At 42.6% G+C, this 8,912-nt stretch overlaps 1 pseudogene; it reads left to right on the top strand.

The window, feature by feature from the left end:
• The first annotated feature begins 410 nt into the window (after window positions 1-410).
• On the top strand, window positions 411-2,079 carry LOC106696664 (annotated as a pseudogene).
• Window positions 2,080-8,912: the final 6,833 nt, after the last annotated feature.

The following is an 8,912-nucleotide window of genomic DNA, read 5'->3' as shown; positions in this document are numbered from 1 at the left end:
GGACAGAACCTGGCTACAGAACTTGGCTGGAGAACCTAGAGACAGAACATGGCAGGAGGACCTGGACAGAATCTGGCTGGAGATCCAAGACAGAACCTGGCTGGAGAACCTAACCAGAACTTCTCTGGAGATCCTGACCAGAACTTCGCTGGAGATCCTAACTCGAACTTGGCTGGAGATCCTGACCAGAACTTCGCTGGAGTTCCTAACCAGATCCTGGCTAGAGGTCCTGACTAGGCTGCTGATCAACTGAACGCAGCCTCCGTGTCATTCCTTCTTCGCCGACTCCGTCCACACCTTTGGGGACCCCTGGACCTGTTGGGGTTGGTCCCCAACAGTTCTGGATGATGTCTGTTCAGTCTTTTGGTTGCATTTTTGAAGTGGTTGTGCAAGGCAGCAATCTCCCGTGTTTGCCTATGCCAGCATCTTGGTTTCTCCTCGGTATGGGTTTAAAGTCCTACAATTGGCTCCTCTCTGAGGGGCGTGGCTAGGCCCTGGGGGCGTGGCTGGACTCTTGGGCGGGAGGAGCCGGCTTAAAGCCAGTCTGAGGATCAGCAGCTCACACTGTGGTGGCTGTTACACGTGGAGGCATGGAGGAGTGCGCTTGCCTCTGCGGCGTGGGCTCTTCGCGGTGTCGTCCGTGTCGTCAGGAATGCCAGCGCCCAGCTTTGACAGCAGCTGCTGACGGCAAACCGGCCCTGGCCCCGGCAGAAAAGCACGTGGAGGCGGACACGGCAGCGGGGTGCTGTGCGGGGAGTGGAGGAATCGCGAACCCCATGCCGCCTCCGGCGCCCCCGCGCTGCTCGCTGCAGGACCTGCCGGTGGAGTTGCTGGTGGAGATCTTCGCCTCGCTTCCCGGCACTGATCTGGCCAGCCTGGCCCAGGCCTGCACCAAATTCCACCACATCCTGCACACCGACAGCATCTGGAGACGGCGCTGCCGCGAGGAGTTTGGCGTTGGTGAAAACTTGCAGAACCTGGAGATCGGTATGTCTTATCGAGAAGTCTATGCGAAGCTGTTCCACCCATACAGACACATTTTGGGATTGTGGCAGCTAGATAATTTCTATAGAACACTGCTGAATGTCGTGGTGGACGGCTTATGCATTACTGGTTGGAGGTACAGGCCTTCCCTTGACAGCCATGTGGATGACCCAATGCATTTCAAGCCCTCGTTCAGAATTCGCCTGACGGAGAGGAAATCAGCCACGGTGGAGTGCATGGAAGGCCTCGACAGCAGGCCCCACCACGGCCACATGCAGATTCTGAAGGACAGGTTCACCACCCGGTGCAAGATGACAGACCACCAAGCGGATTCACTAACGTGGCTTTGGGGAGGACAGAGGTGGGTGCTGGTGAAGGAGGACAGCCTGACCTACCGCCGCCTCTACCTCCCGCCGAGCCACCCGGACGACCTCATCAGGCCAGGCCTATTCCAAGGCAACTGCGATACCTTCGGCCTAACGATTGCCATACTCAGCTTCCATGGGAAGTATGCCAGGGTCACGAGGGTCACCGGAACAGCCAAGGCGTTAGAGATCCACCTCATGCGCCGCATCCAGCTGCGAAATGGCGAGATCTTCCGCAACTTCAACGAGCTCTCCGCGTGGTCCAGGAGATTGACGAGCAGGTGATCCGGGAGCGGCAGCAGCAGCAAGAAAAAGGAACTGAGGAAAGCCAGGGCCATGGCTGGCAGAGCCCTGCCCAGCCCAGCGTGGGGGAGTTCGGGGCTGCAGCTGCGGAGGAGCAGCCTGTCCCGTTTGTTCTGCCTGTGGGCGTGCGCTCAAGACTCCACAACTACCCCCGAACCTGCAGGATGTGTTTCTATGGCGTGGACACTGTTACTGATACCTTTTTTGAATTCACCTTCACCAGTCGCTTACCTGGAGTCTTCATCCTGTTTGATGAGAACCACTTTGGGTTCATCTGGCTGAAGGCGCAATACTTCTTCCTGTACCGCAGAGTCCAGAACACCTTCCAGAATGTGGAGGCACCATCCCCGCAGGCCTTCCTGGAGATGCTCAAGAACATTCAGTCCATGCCCTAACCGGTTTGGCTCAGTGGATAGAGCATTGGCCTGCAGACTCAAGGGTCCCGGGTTCGATAACGGTCAAGGGCATGTACCTTGGTTGCAGGCACAAACCCAGTGGGAAGTGTGCAGGAGGCAGCAGATGGATGTTTCTCTCTCATCTATGTTTCTCTCTGTCCCTCTCCCTTCCTCTCTGTAAAATGTCAATAAAATATATTTTTTAAAAAATAAAGGTAGGAACAGAATGATTGTGAAATCAAGGGAAGTGTAGAATGCTGGGTAAATGCAGATGTCAATTCTCCTTTTCCCCCTCTTGTTGTCCAGGCATTTATTCTAAGATGTTTTCTTACTAGCAACAGTGGTGGTCATCATGGTGGACCTCAAAAGGATGATACTCATTCAGTCAATGACTTCCCATTGTTCATATGTCCAACTGTGCTTTGACTTTTCAATTCTATTCCACTTCCATGTGGTGTAAGATGACAAAACCCTATGTTTGTTGGGTCTGAGGAAAAGTAGCTCTAGCCTCTGAATACATTCCTGTGCATAACTGTTGCTTGTCTTTGCACGACCATGGACTAGAGAGTAGTCTAAGAGAAACCTAACAACCTCAAGGATTATTTAAAAAGAAGTAGCATCTACTAGTATATGCACTGGCATATTTAAAAGTATAAGGAGTATAGTGAGCCAGTAGTTCACCTTTATTGAGTATTTATTATGTGCAGGGAAGTGTACTAACCACTAATAAAATGCAAAGATATAGAAGCCAGGGCTCTTAAAACTGAATTTCTATTCTTTGTGTTAGTTTTTTTTTTCATTTAATAGGTATTTATTGATCACATTCAATAGATGGCACACTGCTGGGGTCCAATCCCAGCAGGTCCAGGGGTCCCCAAAGGTGTGGACGGAGTCGGCGAAGAAGGAATGACACGAAGACAGCCTTCAGTTGGTCAGCAGCCTAGTCAGGACCTATAGCCAGGATCTCCAGCCAAAGTTCTGGTCGGAGTTCTGGTCAGGAACTGATGAGGATCTGACGTTTATTGTCTTGTTACATCCGTATTTATACCAGCGGATTCCAATCCCGTCAATTTCTATTACAAGGGTTAAGGTGTTTCTCATCTCCATTCCAGGGAGTAAAGACCATGTAGCTTAATTACCCGCCTGGCACTTAATTAAGGGGTTGTATCCCCTCCCTAACCTCAGGGAAAGATCCCCACCTGGGGAAACAACCTTTCTCGGAGAGGTGACCTTGGTTAAAACACATGGCGCTAAAGGGAGCAAACATATTAAAAACAGTATGCTACATACGCCAGGTCCACTGAAACACATGCTGTGCAGATGCCTCTTTCAAGCAGCAAGGATGGACCGGCCTCCGGCAGCACACTTTACTAGGTGCTGGGAATACAAGACATGTAATATTTAAAGTTGCAGACCACCTATAAATAAGAGCAAACCAGTGTAGTACAGAAGGCCAGAGATAGGCCATGAAAGGGAATGCACAGCTGGTGGCTGTTTACATTAAAGCTAACCTGGAAAAGACTGAAGAAGAGGAGAGATTCCAGGAGGAGAAAGCACCTATGAGAGCAGGCATTTGATGTGGATGCAGTAGAGTATAATCGAGTATAGGCTTTGGAGCCAGAATGAGCTGGAAAAAATATTAAAACTAAGAAGAATTTGGAGTAATCAGCATGTTTACAAAATCGACAGCTTCTTTATATGCGCATTATACCTAGTTAGAAAATGTTAAATAAAACCTATTCACAATGACAATAAACTAGTAAGATAGTGAGATATAAATTTAACAATATAAGTGAACAGGACTTATGTATTTGAAAGTTTAAAAACATAGAATGAGATTTTAATAAGTAGAATGAGTTCATTGTTCTTAGACAGTAAATTGATATTCTAGAGATTGCAACTCTCTAAATCATGTAAATTCAATATTGTGACAATAAAGAGAATAAAGTGATTGTAACTTCAACTAATGAGAAAAGTACTCAAAAAGGCAGAAAACTTAAGAAAAAGGAGAATTGAAAGCCCACTTATATTACAGTAAGATTTATATTTCATAGAGTTTCACTACAGAAGATAATTGTATTATACTTTCTGAGAATATAGATAGATCAGTGTATAAAAGAAAGGAAGCTAAACTATAAAATAAACCAACACAGATGTGAAAATTTAGTAGTATATGATGATAGTGGAAAACCTGGGTAGTTTGAGAAAAAGCTGAAATTCTACCTCAGACATTCTACTGAACACACAACATACACACATACCCTATATCCTATACCCTAGATCACAAATTTAAAAGTAAAAAAGACCAAAAAAAAACTGTTCCTTGGGAAGTATGGGCTTTTTTTCTATAATATTTCTGTGGGAAGCTCCAGACACAAAATTCATACTCCATATATTTAAAAAATGATACATTTGACCACATGAACATGTAAACATTCTTGATGATAAAAAATATTAGTCAAAATAAAAGTACCAGCCTGAGAAATATATTTACAACCCCTAATGCAAAGTCCAGTTTTCTTATTGAGAACTGTGTTCATTGTATTCACGTCTTCCCCTCGTTTCAGCATCTCTGGAATGAGGATGTCCGGAAGCTTCCTGGTGTCATCTGTAGAAACAGATGGCTGTGGGAGGAGAGGGAAGGTTGGGATATCAGACTCCTTTAGCAACATTCCTGCAGCTGGCTGGGGTCAAGAGCAGGCTAGAATGTCAACAACATTAAATGTCAGCTTAAGAGCCCAGCCCTGCAGGCTTTTAGTTCTTTGAGTAACTGATTAAAAGAAATACTTCAATACCAGTCCTCTGATTGCACAGAGACACCGTTATATGGAAAACCATGAACACGGAGGACTCTGTTGCAATGATTCTGAAGAGTCAGACATTGGAGAAATTTGGTTTATTTCCTGTCTATATGTGAGAGAGTGAAACATGACAAAAATATCTGCCTACTTAAGGGTAAAAGGATTATTTAATATATTCAAATTAAAAATTATAGCTGATAAAAAAGCACTGTTTCTTAACTTAAAGGACAGAATTTTGGGTTACAATTAATGATGTCTTAGATTTGATGAAATGTGGAATATAATGAGCTTCTACAAATCAATGAAAGATAAACAAGCCAAATTCACATTTAAATACAAATGGCACTGCCCTAACCGGTTTGGCTCAGTGGATAGAGCGTCGGCCTGCGGACTGAGGGGTACCAGGTTCGATTCCGGCCAAGGGCATGTGCCTTGGTTGTGGGCACATCCCCAGTGGGAGGTGTGCGGGAGGCAGCTGATCGATGTTCCTCTCTCATCAATGTTTCTAACTCTCTATCCCTCTCCCTTCCTCTCTGTGAAAAATCAATAAAATATATTTTTAAAAAATAAATACAAATGGCACTGAAAATGAATTTTCAAAACATTAATGCTTATTAATGTTTTGAAAATTAAAATTAAAACAAAAATGAAATGCCATTTCACCTATCAGATTCTCCAAAGATCAAATATATTGTGGGTGAGGGTATATATAAACAGACATCCTCAAAGTTTTGCTGGTGGATTAACTCTAACAAATTTGATTGAGTTCTATCAAAATTAGGAACACAAATTTTGACAAGCAATGCAGTATTACAAAATTATCCAAAGGTATATTCATACAGATATAACCCCAGAAAGAGGGTCCCTGCATTGTTTTTAATTGTAAAAGCAATTTTTACTGTTAATGATTGGTTGGATAAATTATGGGACATCCAATCAATGTAATATCATTTAGTCCTTTCAGTGAAGCAGATGTTTTTGAGTTAACAGAAATATTTTCAAAGTATATTTTTGGCAAAAAGATCAGGTTCAGAATAGTACCTATGTATATATAAAGTATGCTTTCATTTGTGGAGAAAAACAAATAAAATATATATTCACACAAACACACAACATTTTAGAGCAGCGGTTCTCAACCTGTGGGTCGCGACCCCTTTGGGGTCGAACGACCCTTTCACAGGGGTCGCCTAAGACCATCGGAAAACACATATATAATTACATATTGTTTTTGTGATTAATCACTATGCTTTAATTATGTTCGATTTGTAACAATGAAATTGGGGGTCACCACAACATGAGGAACTGTATTAAAGGGTGGCAGCATTAGGAAGGTTGAGAACCACTGTTTTAGAGGAATATGCCAGTGACAGTATTATTTTTCAATCAAAACGCTAGTTCCAAAAAAAAAAAAAAGAATAGACAAAAGGTCATGCGACATTTTGGACTTTTAAGTAGCTCCCAGCACATGTACACAGTGACTCAGAGCTAGATGATGAAACTGACATCTATTACCTTGAGCCTGTTTAAGGTCTTTTATTTTCTCGGTGTGTGCATCCTGCCAAGAAAATCCCTCTCCCATACCTTTGCAATTACTTGGTCTATTTCAGCCAAAGGTGACTGCTGTGCTCAGTGCTCTGATCATTTTTATAGGCATGTCAGGGATTTTTCTGTTGAAAGATGCAGTTCTGGTTTTATGGTTTGGTTTGGTTTTCCTCTCTGCATGAGCTCTCTCTTTGGAAATATGTCATGGGGTTCCACCCATTAAAGGTAGATATTTCTATTTTGTCCTCCCTGTGCTCTCAGACGTGTTGCTGTCAGGGATTGCCGGAGGAAGCAATGTTGTCACTGCAGCTGGAATGTGTCCTTTCTTTCTGGTGGCTGTTAGGACAAACGCTCTTATTTTCGCTCTTGCCTGAGTTGAATGATTTATGACTGAACTATTTAATTTGGGGAACACTTGACATTTTTTATCTGTCGTCCATCAACCCTTTGGAGTTACTTTGCTTGGTAGATTGAAACACTGTTTCATTCCCCTGCAGATATTTTCAGTTTTCCTTGTCAAGGAAATACAGCCTTGGGGTTACCCACGGGAGTTACCTGAGAGGTAAGCAGACGGCTTTCAGAGGTAGGCACAACCAGGACACTGCCAGGAACGTTTGTGAGGGACAATGTCCCTGCTAGCATTAAGTTCTTACAAAATAACTTTTCTTTTTCTTATGCATTTTACTTCTGTCATAATGGTAAAACTAACCAAAAAATCCTAGAATTATCTTACCTTCCTTAGAAAGTAAGTTGTATCTATAAGAAACCCAAAGAAATAATAAACATTTGCTGTTGTCATGAATATAGGTGGCTTTGTTGGGCTATGATAAAAGTTGTCCTGCTTTAATTTCAGTTCTTTAGCTAAAAACATTTCAAAATTTCTATTTACAATGGAACATTTTTGCTCTAACACTCCACGATAGATTACTCCTTTCGTGAATGCAAGAGAGTTAAACCTCAGCAGCCTTTGTAACATTCTGACAATGAAATCGGTAAATGAATCCGATATTATCGATTCTTAAGGATAGTTAAGAAATCTTGGTTATCCAGTAATCAATGCGACAAAGCCTTTCGTGTCTACATTTGTTCTATTTAACTATAAACTGAAGGGTTAATTAGGCTGTCTGACTTGACCAGACACAGATTTACTGTTTTACTTCCTAATATTGTTAGGAGTGTGTCTCTGGCCTGGAGGCTTAATGCCGAAAGAGGATATGACACGCTGCAACGTTAGTTCATCATGATGAGTAGATACTGGAGTGAAAACAGCTGTTCTCTTTAAACTGAGCTAAAAGTAAGTGTTAAGATATCTGGCTTTATTATTGGGCCTGTTGAGCTGTGCTCCCTGGTGTCCAGAAATCGGTGCAGAATTAATCACCTTGTCCCTAGCAAAACTTCTGAGGCAATTTTTAAAGAACAAAATTCGGGTTTTATTAAGCCCGGGAGTTTTCTAAAACAAGAAAATGGAACATATAAAGAAAAGATAATTTTTCTTTCCATTATGTAATATGTTATTGCCTCTTATATAAGGCATATTTTGGTATTAACATTATGTTCTCTTCACCTCCTTGTGTCCTCCTTAATGGCAGAAAACCTCTTTCATATTAGAACACATAAGACAAATCACTTCTCTAAAGTTTGAGAACCTAGAACAGCGGTTCTCAACCTGTGGGTCGCGACCCCTTTGGCGGTCGAACGACCCTTTCACAGGGGTCACCTAAGACCATCCTGCATATCAGATATTTACGATTCATAACAGTAGCAACATTACAGTTATGAAGTAGCAACGAAAATAATTTTATGGTTGGGTCACAACATGAGGAACTGTATTTAAAGGGCCAGAAGGTTGAGAACCACTGATCTAGAAGTTATTCCTGTCCCCAATTCTACTTTTTAGGGGATATACTGTACTTGAATTGCCCTGAGAATCTTAAGAGCATACCTTTATTCATTCAACATATATCTGTTGTGTCCCTACTATGTACCAGATTCTCTTCTATGCTTTGAGAATACAGCAATAAATGAGATAAAGACTCTACTTTCAGAACTTATATTCTACAACTCATTATAATCTTCCATATACTCAGGAACTAAGACCCTCAGGAACTAAGACCCTCTGTTCCTAGTTGAGGTTTCTTAGACTATCACTTATCATTTAAAAATAACTTATTGGAGCCGAAACCGGTTTGGCTCAGTGGATAGAGCGTCGGCCTGCGGACTGAAAGGCCCCAGGTTCGATTCCAGTCAAGGGCATGTACCTTGGTTGCGAGCATATCCCCAGAAGGAGATGTGCAGGAGGCAGCTGATCCATGCTTCTGACTCTCTGTCTCCCTTCCTCTCTGTAAAAAATCAATAAAATATATATATTAAAAATAACTTATTGGAAAGGCACTCTTACACATTCCTTCCATATTTTATTCCATGATCTCTTAACACTTTCAGAAAGAAAATTCCCCGGAGTCTAATTTTCCTTTTTCTGTTCTTAAGAAGTGGAGAATTGCCAGTGTGAGGCCTCTATAAAA

Source organism: Myotis lucifugus, unplaced genomic scaffold (genome assembly GCF_000147115.1).
Source record: "Myotis lucifugus unplaced genomic scaffold, Myoluc2.0 scaffold_0, whole genome shotgun sequence".
NCBI classification, from domain to species: Eukaryota; Metazoa; Chordata; class Mammalia; order Chiroptera; family Vespertilionidae; genus Myotis; species Myotis lucifugus.
The sequence above is the reverse complement of the archived record's forward strand: the minus strand, read 5'-3'. Positions and strand labels throughout refer to the sequence as shown.